Genomic DNA, 16017 nt, shown 5'->3' on the forward strand with positions numbered 1-16017 from the left:
AAAGCTTATTAAATCCTACCCCTCCATCTGGTACTTTTGCAATCAGTAACTGTTACATTTGTTCACTTCCTGCTTTCCATAATACAGTTTAAGGTTTTTTTTTGTTTTTTTTTGTTTTTTTTTTTTTAATAATGCACCTCGTACCAAAGTACGAGGTGATACGACCATCCAGTGACATAATGGGTACCATAGTAAGTGTCAATATAGTGATATATATAGCACATCATGACTGGTTCAAGACTCTTCATCCTTGTATTTAAACATTTAAACATCAACTGCTTGTATTGTTTCTTGAATTAGCTCATCGTTGTGCATTGTTTGAGGGTCTTACTCAATCCATTCCATAGTTTGATTCCCTATTTTTGAATCAAATAATTGCAGCATCTTCGAGCTAGAAATCACGTAAACAATTTCTCCAAAAGTCACACACCACAAAAAATGACAAAATCTCATTTGAGCCGATTGCCAAGACGAGGAATCAGCAGTTTAGAAAATAGGATTGCGAGAGTGTGTTACATATCTTGCTTTTGTTTTGAAGACTGTCAACCTGCGGTCAGCCCGTCAAGGCTACCCAGGCAGCAATCTGATGTACAGATGCGGTGTGCACGAAGCAGTGATATAGAACAGAGGAGAAACGGATATCTTTAACCTTTTTTTTTTTTTTTTTCTGTCTGTATCTGCTACCAAAAAGCTTCTTTGCAGACATTTGCGCTCGATCACATGGCTGATGGTTATAGGGCGCACATAATGTATCACACAAACTGATAGTCGCATGGAAGATGACTCACAAAAAGATGGGAGGAAATAATCATTTGTAAACGTGAAAAGTAGCAGACAGTGCTGACAGTCAGTCGCTACGTTGTTTACTGGCGTTCCTCCAAGCGTTGCCACTTAATGAGAACCTGCAAGTATTCCCACAGGCACAAGACTTCTTTTTTTTTTTCTGTCAACCGTAAATTCTGCAGTAAATGTCTCTATCCCAAAGCTGATCCTCGGGACCCAAACCATTATCATGAATCATGCCGTAAATACACCTCAATGACAGGGAACAAATGCAACAATTAGAGTACTAACTCTATGAATGTAATAACTCAACGGAAGCTGGAGTATATAACATGACTTAAGGTTAGAGTTGGGGCGCATTCGACGATCAGAAACAATCATTTCGATATCTCTTTTTTTTTTTTTACACCCTTTTAATAAATTTTATCTCTGGTTTGGGAAGCCAAATTCTCACAGTATAAGACCAGGTGAGCCTTTTTGCCGTGAGTCCTGTCACAGCTGGCAACACACAGCATTTTCCTGTCAAAATATAGCATATTCAGCGCAGCATGTCTGCCATGTTAGTGGAGCGTGTTGCAGCACCACAAGCGGCGTGTGTGTGTGTGTGTGTGTGTGTGTATGCAGGTTTATGAGCCCGGTTATGAGATGCATTGTTATACAGTGCTAACTTTCTTCTTCCTATTAAATAAGGTGCATGAAATCCATATGACTGTACTGTACGCCTATTTAAATAGGGAAGGTTTTTATAACAGAATGCTCACATTTCTGGCCACAAGGGATGGTGTTTCATATATTTCAAATTTTAGTGGTGAAAAATTAATCACTGATTAATGTATTGTAGAATTAATTGACAATTAATTAATTCCTTAGTCATACATGAAAGCATACCTATTAATTTTGTGTTTTTGCGTCTCAGAACATAATACTGCACACATAATACACATATAAATAAAATGTAATGACTGACATATTGTTTTGGCAGGTATTTTTTTATATAATTTTGTTTAAGTTCGATTCCACCCTCTGCTATCTCTGTGTGGATTTTGCATGTTCTCCCAGTGCATGCGTGGGTTTTCTTCGGTTTCCTCCCACATTCCAAAAACATGCTAGGTTAATTGGCAACTCCAAATTGTCCATAGGTGTGAATGTGAGTGTGAATGGTTGTTTGTCTATATGTGCCCTGTGATTGGCTGGCGACCAGTACCCCGCCTCTCGCCCGAAGACAGCTGGGATAGGCTCCAGCACCTCCCCCCCAAACCCCCTGAAAATAAATGAACGACTGCAACGATACATTTTAACAAGGATGCAAAAACGCTACAGCCCCGAAGAGATATGTGCCCTGTGATTGGCTGGCGACCAGTCCAGGGTGTACCCCGCCTCTCGCCCGAAGACAGCTGGGATAGGCTCCAGCACCTCCCCCCCGAACCCCCTGAAAATAAATGAGCGACTGCAACGATACATTTTAACAAGGATGCAAAAACGCTACAGCCCGGAAAGAGATATGTGCCCTGTGATTGGCTGGCGACCAGTCCAGGGTGTACCTCGCCTCTCGCCCGAAGACAGCTGGGATAGACTCCAGCACCTCCCCCCCGAACCCACCGAAAATAAATGAACGACTGCAACGATACATTTTAACAAGGATGCAAAAACGCTACAGCCCGGGAAGAGTTATGTGCCCTGTGATTGGCTGGCAACCAGTCCAGGGTGTACCCCGCCTCTCGCCTGACGACAGCTGGGATAGACTCCAGCAGCAAAAGATGAATGAATGAATGAATGAATGAATGAATGAATGAATGAATGAATGAATGAGTGAATGAATTTTGTGTGCCTTAAAATGCTGGATACAAAGTGGACCTTGCAACCCTTTGGCATTCCCGGGGGAGTTCCAGTAATTGTAGAAATGTTACATTTATACGTGGCACACAGACAGAATACTTTAATATTACTTTTCAATTCAGGACAAATAGAGCAGTAACTTAAAAGCTTCAGTGATGAATGCAATGCATGCATATTCCCTGACAGTAATAATGCACACACACACGCATAGGAAGACCCATCAATACGTAGAGCCAGCCTTGAAAATGATGAAACGTGACGGTGACGATGGGTTCACCCCCTCAATGTGCGCAAACAGCCTCCAAAAACAGCGCAATACTGCCTCCTTTGAATTCCATTACTTTGAAGTTGAGCAGTTTTGCTGTGTGCGCATTGATTAGAATCTATACGGACGCTTCGGATGTGTGATTGTGTGAGGAGCACCGCGGAGCCAAGTAGAGCGGAAAAGTGGGGGCTGATGGGGGGGCTCCCATACATGCAGCCGATGAAGGGCTTTCATTGTGTGACTAAGGAAAAGCTCATTTGCGCTGGTAAGCCTTTTTTGGTGGTCCTCGTTCATCTGTTGAACGTGGGATGAGAAAGGGGAAGCAACGCCTTAAAATGCACAAACGACCATTTTCTCGCCACACATGGCACTGTTTAAAACAATATGAGACAATTAAGATTCAAATATAAATAATGATTACGCACAGTGTTAAAAAAATACCAGCCTCTCAGCATAGTCAAGGAAATAAAGACAGCAAGTGTGCGCAGCAAAAGCGCACAGATACAGATGCGTAACTCCGTAACGCATACTTGAACGCATCATCCTCACCAACGGAAATGGAAATTAGACACACACTGACCGCAAGAATCCTCAAAGTGACTCCAACGTAAACTTCTGCAGTTGCTGCCCAGTTTTTTTCTTCTTCCTACTTTCCTCGTCTCGCCTCTTTTTGTTTTGCGCGACACAATTAAAAAGCGCTTCCAAAATCCAATTTTGCAGTCTTCAATCAAATCTCCCTCTTTTCGACATTGCAGTCCAGACGCTGTCCAGAAGCGAGTGGTGCTGAAGGGCTTTCACTTTCACTATGCTCTCCCTCCTCCCTCTGAATCCTCAGTTTGATCGCACAAGAATTCCCGCCCACAGAGGAAGAAGATGCCTTTTTTCTGCACCCCCCTCTCCTCAATTCGGGCATGGGTTTTACCTTCCATCGTTGTGTAAAGCTGGATAAAATGACAACTAATGCTTTGCGTTTTAAAGACAAGTCAATACAACCAGCTCTGTTGTGATGAATATTTAATAAGGTTAAGAAAGAAAGTGAAGAGGCGAGAATGATGGGGAAACACATTGGTGGCATTCATGCGTAATTGCAGTTTTTTTCCTGTTAACATCTTATTGTGAGCCTGCGTGTGTCAGTGAGAGGCTATATGCAAGATAAACACCCCCCCCCCCCATCAGTTTTTACTTTCACTATCCAATGCGAACGTATTTTGAATGTAAGACACCCACTTGCGTCTGTTTGGGGTACTGCAGCGAGCACACGTTTCTTGTTTATGAAGTGCATCTTTTCAGATCATCATCATCATCAATATCCCTCGGGTAATTTCTATTCTCATTGGAATCGCTTTTCTTTGTTTATTATTGTGGTGCTAATTGTTCTTATTGATCCAATCAGCGCCTCTTTGATTATTGGAAATGACTCAGCTGCCTTTATACTTAAGATGTGTGTCAGTATTGGGCAGGGGTGTCCAAACTTTGTAAAAGGATTACAAAAAACTAATAAATATTATAAATAAAGACAAAGCTTGGTGTATTATTAGTTACACATATCATAATTTCAGTTTTTTATATTTACATTATAGCTTTTTGCTTTATTTTCCACATGTTGTTGTTGTTGTTCAATTTATATTGTGGGCCAATAAAAACGTAACCCTGGGCCAAACGTTGGAAAGCCCTGATCTACAGTGTTATATTTTCTTTTTTTTTTTTTAGAGGGAGCTCCACTTAGTATTTGAAAGCTAAACATGGGTTATTTACACGTGTGTTGTATAACATATTACGTAATGTATGTCATTCTACATAACCACTTGAAATTTGCGACACATCCCGAAAAATTCATTAGAACGTCTTCAAAAAAAATTGTGATTGGTGTGTTGCTCACATGCTAGTAATGACATTGCACGCGCAAAACTTTAAATTATTATTGTTTATTTGAAATTATTTAAATTATTTGTACAAATTACTGTTTACGCTGTAGATTGTTCATATTTGATGTCATTTATTATTTATTATTATACGGGAGCCAGACAACGACATTTTGTTGGCAATTTCACTGCTGTGTCATTGAGCAATGACAAAGAAAGTCTATCTTTCTATCAATCTATCTATTTAGTGTTCTTTTTTCCTTTTTCTTATAAAAATGTTTGTTTTTTTAGCAGAGGTCCTCAATTAATGGCCCATTATGAATAAAACTAAACAAAAATATGATTATAGTGGCCTAAAATGAGGTTGAATATGGATGAATCAAATGAAGCCATGTTTGTGGATACATCAAGAGCATTGATTCAATGGAAGCAGGGGATCATCAATTGAAGTGAACAAAGATTTGACGCACACTTTTCTATTGTTGACTTGAGAACAACTGATTTCTGTTATCCAAATACAGATGTATCTCCTCTACAATTCCCTCGGAGCCTTGTTCACACATAAAAGCTGTGAGAGCCACCTGTGTAATGGAGACAAAGTCCCACATTAAGTAAAGATAAAAAAAAAACTCTTAAATCCACCAAATCCTGTCATAAAGAAAGCTTGAAAACTTTGTGCAAACAACAGATGCACCCACTGTTTTCGCAGATGACGCCATGCGTGTTGCATAACCAAAACTGCAAATTAGAAAAGCACTCAGAGAGCAGAGATTTTCACCAAGAACCATAGTTCCCCTATATTGTGATTTACACCTTAAATATGTGTTTTATCTACATATCTAGATTGCTAATGTAACCATGCTAGAAATGTTAACATGCGAACACATAGTATAAGAGTTACAAGTGTTTATATGCAGTATGTGTCTACCTATGAAAGTGGCTAAAAATGCTACTATGCTAATGTTAACATGCTAGCAATGATAACATGCTAACATCTAGCATGACTGTGACTGTGAAAGTGTTTATATATGTGTCTACCAATGAAAATAGCTAAAAATGCTAACTAACATGCTAACATTAGCATGCTAACACTTAGCATGATAGTATGTACCGGGAAGGCTAAATGTCTCGAATGAGTTTTAACTTTGGAAGGGTCTGAATCGGTTGAGAATTATGAAAGTAGTTAAAAGGCATTTTGCGTTCCAAAAAATGGGACTGATAAGAAAAGTGGGAATTCTTGGTATGTGGAATTCCACGAATGTTCGTATTCATTCATTTTCTATCCCAGCTGTCTTTGGGTGTGATTTGCTGGACTGGTCGCCAGCCAATTATTATTTACTATTATTATTCATTTTCTACCGCTTTTCCTCACGAGGGTTGCGGGGGTGCTGGAGCCTATCCCAGCTGTCTTCGGGCGTGAGGCGGGGTACACCCTGGACTGGTCGCCAGCCAACCACAGGGCACATATAGACAAACAACCATTCACACTCACATTCATACCTATGGACAATTTGGAGTCGCTAATTAACCTAGCATGTTTTTGGAATGTGGGAGGAAACCGGAGTACCCGGAGAAAACCCACGCATGCACGGGGAGAACATGCAAACTCCACACCGGGGATGCCCGAAGGTGGAATTGAACCCTGGTCTCCTAGCTGTGAGGTCTGCGCGCTAACCACTAGACCACCGTGCCGCCCGTAGGTGAAACACTACAAAGGAATTTTGTGTTGTGGATTTTGGATCACCCCCCAAAATTGTATCAGTTCTTTAATATCCCATTTCCAACCATTTCTGAAAATTTCATCCAAATCCCTTCAGTTTAATTTGAACACAGACAACGCTCAGAGGAGGAGGTAATAATAGGGAACAAGGAATACTTGCAACATGACAGGAGGAAATGAACAATGTGTTAAGAAGGACTTGTTTGCAAATTGCCTACAGCCAGGGCTCTGTGCAGAGCTGAAAGGGAACAGCAGAGAGCAGCAGACCGAGTAGAATGACTCATGACATTTCCAATGTTAAAAGAATCCTTTCATTCATTCATTCATTCATTCTACCGTTTGCTCATTTGCATACTAACAGTGGTTGGATGTTTATAGAGGGGCGACAGTGGCTCTCTGGTGGTGGGTGGCTGTGTGGGGCGGGGTTTGCTGGGTTGTAGGAGGTAGTCCCTCCCCTTTAATATAAGATCCTACAGCCAGATTTTTTTTATTATACATTATATTAATATTTGTTTTTGTTGTTGTTCATTATTAGTTTTGTCTAATGGATCACTTTCTCTGTTTCTCTCATTTTCTGGAGTCGCAAGTTTATGCTATCCATGCGGACTTGGGGCGAGAGGCGGGGTACACCCTGGACTGGTCGCCAGCCAATCACAGGGCACATATAGACAAACAACCATTCACACTCACATTCATACCTATGGACAATTTGGAGTCGCCAATTAACCTAGCATGTTTTTGGAATGTGGGAGGAAACCGGAGTACCCGGAGAAAACCCACGCATGCACGGGGAGAACATGCAAACTCCACACAGAGCTGGCCGAGGGTAGAATTGAACCCTGGTCTCCTAGCTGTGAGTTCTGCGCGCTAACCACTCGACCGCCGTGCCGCCCAGAATAAATTCCGGATCCAGACGCCAAAATTGAAACAGTTTTTCCGCATCCCATTTCCAGTAATCCCTGAAAATTTCATTCAAATCCATTTCAAACTTTTAGAACTTTTAACTAATCTAATCTACATGCATTAGATGTAACATTTTTAAAGAGTCAAATGGGAGTTCGCTGTGTATTTGGTGGTTTGGATAAAACCACCAACCTGAGCAGCCAACCATGCTTTAGAGTGGTGTCCATGTAGGTTACAGCCAGACTGAGAGAGAGAGTTCTGGGCATGGGGCCATGAATCTGTCTGCCTGCTGTCCTGTATCGAAGCTCTGCAACCTTCTGGAGATGTAATTGTCACTGCAGGTGGACCTCACTACAATAAACATTCATCAACTCTGTGTGATCCTCTCTGCTGGTGTAGAGGAGGTATAAGTGGGTTGCACCCATGTTGGAACTAAATTCTTTATGTGTACAATTGGGAATTTCAGAGCCAGCCTGGAATTTCCAGTAGTCCCACTTTGATCACAGCTTGGTTCTAGACCAGACCGTAATAGGTGAATTTCTTATTCATAAATTAAATATATTCATAAGTAGTGCATTGAAAAAAGCTGTTTAAAACAATGTAAGTACATTTTTTAACATTATTAGAGCCCTCTAGACATGGAATAACATCCCTATAGTTCCATTCACACTCATATTACCCATATACCATCCTTTTTCTATGCCACTTATCCTCATTAGGGCCGCGGGGGTATGCTGGAGCCCAGGGGTCTCAAACACGCGGCCCGCGGGCCAAATGTGGCCCGCAGGACACTAGTTTGAGGCCCCCGCCTTGATATGAAAGTTTAATGTTAGTGCGGCCCGCGCAAGTTTGATATGGATGCTGTATGGTATCATGTACCCAGAAAAAATGATTACGTTTGATTAATGTTCATGTTAAAGGTTAAATAACTGTTAATAGTTATCCTCCCTATCCGTGTGGAAGTGGTAAGTTTTTGGCTATTTAAGTTTAAAGGAAATAACTTGAATGGCTCTCTAGTTTGCGAGTTAGCATGTGTCTCAAGACCCTGCAGTTGCGCAATATGTTGTAAATAAAAAGAGTATAAATGTGACTATAGTCGTGTTTTGTCATGTCTACAGGGCTCTAATAATGCTTTGTTCATTTTAATCTGAAAAAAATAATTTGTCTACCCACCAATTATATGTGGTTTCTTAAGTTTTTATTATTTGCCGTTTTATTATTATTATTATATTTATTTATTACTGATTGATTGATTTTCTTTATTCTTGATTTATTTATTTTCATCTTATTTTGTGCAGAAAAATTAAGATATTTGAGAACAGTGGAATGTTTTATCAGAGCTTTTATTGTAGAAAATCGAAACCAAAGCACTGAAAAAGTTAGTATATTTTTCTGTTTTTAATAAATGCGGCCCAGCCTTGCCCAGACCCTAGCTCCAGTGGCTCCCAGGTAAATTGAGTTTGAGACCCCCTGCTGTCGCCTATTCAACCAACCAATAAGCTACATTTACGTAGGCGGATTCACACATTCCTGCTCATTGACTGCAGGTGTGAATGTGAGCAGTGTGGTCTGCCTTTCACCCGCAGTCCAGAAAGGCTCCATGTTCCCGTTCAAGATCCCGAAGAGGATAATTAGCACTGGAAATGGGTGGATGTTATTCCTGTTCCGATCATCTAAACATGGCAGAGTTCACACTCTGGGCTCATTGATGAGCATCGCTCAAACATCTTGTGTTTTATAAAAAAAAAAGGAGTGCAACCATGAAGGATGACAATTACATGTTGCTGTCGTTTTTTTTTTCCTATTTACAGCACCAAAATTGATCTACCATTCATTGCACCATATAGCATGCTGCAAAATCAATATTGCACCATTGAAAATGGGCTGTGACTGAGATATTATATACATCACACCTTGCGTTTTGTGACAGGAAATTCCATTTTGAGATTAGTGTGATCATCCAGTCCGATGAATGAACGAAACGTATAGCTATATGCCGTTTTTTGTTTTTTTTTTTAGTCTTTTAAAATACTTTGTGAATTTTTCAAATGTCATTTGGAATAATAGCGACTCCGCTGCCTCAGATTCAACCCATGTTCATGGTTTATTTATCAAAGAATATGGCATCTAATTTATAATTTACTTGCCTCTCCTAGCTCGCAATAAAGAATGTTCAGTCACATTTCTCTCGGCCGCCATTCGTCTTGAGTACAGTGCGCCTCAGAGGACTTCACAGGGAACAATTATCAATCACAAATAAACAAAATCACACAACCCGGTACAAAGCAAGACACAAACCAAACCAAATGTGTAAAAAAAAAAATGGATTTTCCAAAACCTTTTAACCCTCAACAAACAAAAGTAAGCCATAAAGTCAAATTACTGATTAGTGATTGCATGGCGACTGTAGAAAGATACACTGTATTGCAGCTTTATGTGTACCGCATAGGATTAGTCGGTTGATATAAGTTGAGTTAAGTTGGCCCCCCAAGTCACTCAAAAGTCTGGTTAAATAGTCACATTTTTTTGTGCTACATTTGTACTGTTTTGTGCAGTTAAAATGAACGTTTGTGCTGCTTTTGTTTTTGAGTTATTAATGTTTATTACATGGGTCAACCAAAAGTCACCCAGCCCCCAACATGCTCAGAATGAAACCAAAATAGTCTCATTTTTTTGTGCTATATTAGGTTTCGTGCAGTTAAAATGAACATTTGTGCTTGTTTTGTTTTTGATTTATTAGCAATTTAAGTAAAAAGTAAAAGTTAAAAAATTAAAAAAAATAAAAAAAAATAAAAAAAATAAAAAATAAAAAAAATTTAAAAATTTAAAATTTAAAATAAAGTTTTGGCCTTGTTACATAATTAGTCCCCCCAACATGCTTGGAATTAAACCAAAGTAGTCTCATTTTATAATGCTACGTTTGTGCTGTTTTGTGCAGTTACAATGAACATTTGTACTGCTGTTATTGTAGTTTGCTACATTGGTCAACCAATGGTCACTCAGCCCCCAACATGCTCAAAATGAAACCAAATTAATTTCATTTTTTAGTGCTAGTTTAGTGCTGTTTTGTGCAGTTAAAATTAACGTTTTTGTTTGTTTAGTTTTTGATTTATTAACAATTTAAGTTTGGCCTTGGTACGTTATGCTACGTTTGTGCTGTTTTGTGCAGTTACAATGAACATTTGTGCTGCTTTTGTTTTTGAGTTTTAACAATTTTGAGTTTTGGCCTACTATATAATCAGCCCCCCAACATTAAAGCAAAATAGTCTAATTTTGTGATGCTACGTTTGTGCTGTTTTGTGCAGTTAAAATTAACATTTGTGCTTGTTTTGTTTTTGATTTATTAACGATTTAAGTTTGGCCTTGTTACATAATTAGCCCCCCAACATGCTTGGAATTAAACCAAAGTAGTCTCATTTTTTAATGCTACGTTTGTGCTGTTTTGTGCAGTTAAAATGAACATTTGTGCTGCTTTTGTTTTTTTGAGTTTTAACAATATTAAGTTTTGGCCTACTATATAATCAGCCCCCCAACATTAAAGCAAAATAGTCTAATTTTGTGATGCAACATTTGTGCTGTTTTGTGCAGTTAAAATGAACATTTGTGCTGCTTTTGTTTTTTGAGTTTTAACAACTTTAAGTTTGGGCCTACTATATAATCAGCCCCCCAACATTAAAGCAAAATAGTCTAATTTTGTGATGCTACGTTTGTGCTGTTTTGTGCAGTTAAAATTAACATTTATGCTTGTTTTGTTTTTGATTTATTAACGATTTAAGTTTGGCCTTGTTACATAATTAGCCCCCCAACATGCTTGGAATTAAACCAAAGTAGTCTCATTTTTTAATGCTACGTTTGTGCTGTTTTGTGCAGTTAAAATGAACATTTGTGCTTGTTTTGTTTTTTATTTATTAACGATTTAAGCTTGGCCTTGTTACATAATTAGCCCCCCAACATGCTTGGCATGAAACTAAAATAGTCTCCTTTTTAGTGCTACGTTTGTGCTGTTTTGTGCAGTTAAAATGAACGTTTGTGCTTGTTTTGTTTTTGATTTATTAACGATTTAAGTTTAGCCTTGTTACAAAATTATACCCCCAACATGCTTGGAATTAAACCAAAGTAGTCTCATTTTTTAATGCTACGTTTGTGCTGTTTTGTGCAGTTACAATGAACATTTGTGCTGCTTTTGTTTTTGAGTTTTAACAATTTTGAGTTTTGGCCTACTATATAATCAGCCCCCCAACATTAAAGCAAAAATAGTCTAATTTTGTGATGCTAAGTTTGTGCTGTTTTGTGCAGTTAAAATTAACATTTGTGCTTGTTTTGTTTTTGATTTATTAACGATTTAAGCTTGGCCTTGTTACATAATTAGCCCCCCAACATGCTTGGAATTAAACCAAAGTAGTCTCATTTTTTAATGCTACGTTTGTGCTGTTTTGTGCAGTTAAAATGAACATTTGTGCTGCTTTTGTTTTTGAGTTTTAACAATTTTGAGTTTTGGCCTACTATATAATCAGCCCCCCAACATTAAAGCAAAATAGTCTAATTTTGTGATGCTACGTTTGTGCTGTTTTGTGCAGTTAAAATGAACATTTGTGCTGCTTTTGTTTTTTGAGTTTTAACAACTTTAAGTTTGGGCCTACTATATAATCAGCCCCCCAACATTAAAGCAAAATAGTTTAATTTTGTTATGCTACGTTTGTGCTGTTTTGTGCAGTTAAAATGAACGTTTGTGCTGCTTTTCTGAAGTTCACTTCTCCAGGTTGAGGGCTGGACAACAAATGCACACGACTACATTCTTAACAATGACAGAATTTGTATACCACCTTTTGCTCAAAGCCTACTGGAGTAGGCTCCTTCATATCTGGTCCTAACAGACAGTACACAAAGTGGAAAAAGTAGTGAAGTGTTTACTAATCAATCAGAAATGGGAATAAAGGGGGTGACAACTGCACAGTCACGGTGTCAGATTCATAGCAGAGAACAAATACATAAATCCACACATTTTGCATGTAAACTTACCGTCCCTCTCCAGTTAGATATCTGTCCGAAGATAAAGTCCTTCTCAAACTGACCAAAGCCTGCTCCAATTACATCCTTGTCTCTTTTTCCTCTATTTTCATTTGTTACATGCCGAGTGACCTTTCTATTGAAAGTGGCAGCAATCGGAGGGCAATATGTGAGCCAGTCATTGATGGAAAGACAAAGGTCATTACCAGCAGTTGTCTCGGAGAGGACTTTAATCGCCGTAGAAAGTGAGGCCGGAACACCAGGCTCTGCCCAGACCCGGTTTGATTACCGACTGAGGCTAATTGGCTCCTCATAGGGGCTGCGAAGCCAGCAGGACATGACACTCAAAAGCAAGACTTCCCCCGCTGTCTCCACTTTGTGCCAGTGCCATTAACCTTCCCGTTGCACCTTATACTTTTGCCTTTTTTATGTTCAATTAAAGGCAATATTGAAATGCGGTGCAGTTCAAGTTACGGCGGAAATATAAAAGGAAATAATTGCACTCTAATTGACTTTTCAGGGGACAATCAATGTGCTGTTCATCTCATGTATTAATTCAGTACTGTATGTTCCATAAGTGTTGCTTGAATATATATAACGTGTGAAGGCTAACTTGTTCGTGGGTGTATGGCTGCCATGAATTACTGTGCGTGTCAAGCAACACTTTCTGCGATAATACCCAACATTCACACAAGTAATCCGTTACAGGAGGAGCCTAAAGTCTACAAAGTAAAAACCCTCACTTTGTTTCTTTCACCCTTTGGGATGCTGCAAGCTTTGGTTTGTGTTCAGTATACAGTAATTAATCATGCCAGTTAACTGCATTCACAGGGTCGCCTTTGGTTAATTGGACTGCGGCTACAGAAAGAGCTAAGTGATGATTTATTCAGCAGGCAGGTGGAGCGACACCCTGCCCCCTCCCTTCATTCTCCCCATCCATCTATACCTCCCCGCAGAGGATAGATGTCTTACTGCTGCATCCAGCTACACCTGCTGCATCTTCTTTCCTCGGGGCTAATCGACTTTGAGGGTATACTTAGAGGGTATACTTTGGGGTGACAAAATAAGAGTGGGGTATTGAACACAAAGTTGTCGTGTACCCACAGAAAGTCTATCGTCATCTCGGTGGCGAAGTTGAAATCTACTGCAGACATTTGCATCCCTCACCTTCATCCATAGAGGTCTTTGTTTCATTTACATTTTTCATGTTTACATGCTGTGAGGTACTCCCATGGCTTTTTGGCAAGCGTTATTACATTGAGCTCGCTTTCGTATTGAGTGTAGGTCCCGTCAAAGTAGCCCTTTAAAGTAATGGTAATGGTAGTAATGGTTTTATTTCATTTGAACATGCATCAGATTACAATTGAATGCATCACATAATCAGTTCACAGTTCCACATGTCCAAAAGGAGTAGGAAGAAGCAAAGCTTATTAAATCCTACCCCTCCATCTGGTACTTTTGCAATCAGTAACTGTTACATTTGTTCACTTCCTGCTTTCTATAATACAGTTTAAGGTGTTTTTTTTTAATAATGCACCTCGTACCGAAGTACAAGGTGATATGATCATACAATGACATAATGGGTACCATAGTAATTGTCAATATAGTGATATATATTATCATATTTATTTATTTAACAACATTATTTGCACTATAACCCATTTATCATTGCACTAAAATTAATATATCTGCTCCTGCATATGCTCCTGTGCAATACTATGTGTATATTTTGGATATCTTGTATATATCTTGTTAAATTGTCTTTTTTACGCTACTTTTATATACTTTTTTTTTTTAACTTGACTACTGCACTGAAAGGAGAAGCTCTCCAATCTTGTTGTACATCTTGTATAATGACAATAAAGGCCATTCCATTCCATATATATAGCACATCATGACTGGTTCAAGACTCTTCATCCTTGTACAGTAAAGTCTCGTTATATCGATATCTGTTATAACGAATTACTGCTTATTACGATACTATTTTCATTTCCCGGCAAATTTCTAGTCTTTTATGATATAATTAGTTCCGTTAGTACGATACCCGGTTATTATGATAATCCGGTTACTAGGATGCCCTTTTCATCTCCCGCCAGCCAATTTGGTCTGCTTATATCGATACAAAAGCAGCTTAAATCAATCTTTGCTTAAGGATTTCAATACCAAAAAAGAACACTGCGAACGGCTGCTTCCAGTCAACTTTATTTTTCACACTTCCACCACCAGAGCGCAGCACACACACCGATTCCCGCACTTCCTGGTTCACAGGTCATGCTCAACCCGCCCCACATAGCTGGCCAAACACATGCCTGCAACAGAAGAACCAACTGACATAGCATACACACCTATTCCAACGAAGACACAAGCGTACAAATACATGTATTTAATTGTGTTGTATTCAGATATCTTTTTATCGCTTGCAATAATCACTGTTTTTCATATGTACATGCTGGCGTTTGTGGCCGTTTATTTAGGTCTTGGAATAACCTTAAATGAACATTTTAAATAGTGTATACATCTGTATGACTTCAAATGTGCAGGTGTCATATCATGTGTTAACATAACAGGTGTTTGTGTCATTTTGTTCACTGACCGTGCATCCTTTAGCAACCACATGTAGCCGTTAGCCGTCTGAATAGAGAACGGGCCATATAATCTGCAGAAGCAGGCTCCATTCATCAACATTAGAATTGCACCTTCTCTTGTGATACTGGGCTGCAGTGCTGCCGGCGTACCATTACCCTGGGATAACCACACTTGAATAGTTAATGCAACTGTGGGGCCCCCCTCTGCATTACAAATGGGTCCATCCGTCTCACCTAGACCCCTGTGGGTGGCAGCAGCCCACTTCATCCTTGGCAACTCTAATCATTCATCAATAGGCGGCTACCTGACACCCCCTACGTGGGATACCCAACACTGCGATGCGGTCAAGACCATAGACGGACATCCTGCTGTCAGAGAGAGGATGATATTGGTCCACTACTTTGGGACTATAGATGTCTCTGTCGCACTCGTTTTGTCTTTTCAGACTTTAATAAGGATGTAAAAGCTATTATATATCATTTAAAATGTTTTCAAATTGTATTGAAAAGTAAGAGAAAAGTCCAGCACTGGACTCTTATGATCAATGAGCTATGCTCCTCTAAGTGAAAGGTAAGCTTGTGTAGAAGTGAAAGTTTCAGACTTTAATAAGGATGTAAAAGCTATTATATATAATTTAAAATGTTTTCAAATTGTATTGAAAAGTAAGAGAAAAGTCCAGCACTGGACTCTTATGATCAATGAGCTATGCTCCTCTAAGTGAAAGGTAAGCTTGTGTAGAAGTGAGAGTTTCAGACTTAAATAAGGATGTAAAAGCTATTATATATAATTTAAATTTTTTCAAATTGTATTGAAAAGTAAGTAAAATATATGTGATTACAGCACTGGACTCTTATGATCAATGAGCTATGCTCCTCTAAGTGAAAGGTAAGCTTGTGTAGAAGTGAGAGTTTCAGACTTTAATAAGGATGTAAAAGCTATTATATATAATTTGAAATTTTTCAAATTGTATTGAAAAGTAAGTAAAATATGTGATTACAGCACTGGACTCTTATGATCAATGAGCTATGCTCCTCTAAGTGAAAGGTAAGCTTGTG

General features: G+C 39.0%; 1 protein-coding gene across 2 annotated transcripts in view; it reads right to left on the reverse strand.

Annotated features, from left to right (window-relative positions):
• LOC131104050 (metabotropic glutamate receptor 4) overlaps window positions 1-3761 on the reverse strand; it is a 154318-nt gene extending 150557 nt beyond the window's left edge. For both annotated transcript variants that reach the window (XM_058050773.2, XM_078796711.1), the window contains exon 1: window positions 3465-3761. The gene's annotated coding sequence lies outside the window, so the exon portion shown is untranslated. The remainder of the gene's footprint in view (window positions 1-3464) is intronic.
• Window positions 3762-16017: the final 12256 nt, after the last annotated feature.

The sequence above is a fragment of the Doryrhamphus excisus genome, linkage group LG15 (assembly GCF_037039965.1).
Source record: "Doryrhamphus excisus strain RoL-2023G ecotype Guam linkage group LG15, RoL_Dexc_Guam_v1.1, whole genome shotgun sequence".
Lineage (NCBI taxonomy): Eukaryota > Metazoa > Chordata > Actinopteri > Syngnathiformes > Syngnathidae > Doryrhamphus > Doryrhamphus excisus.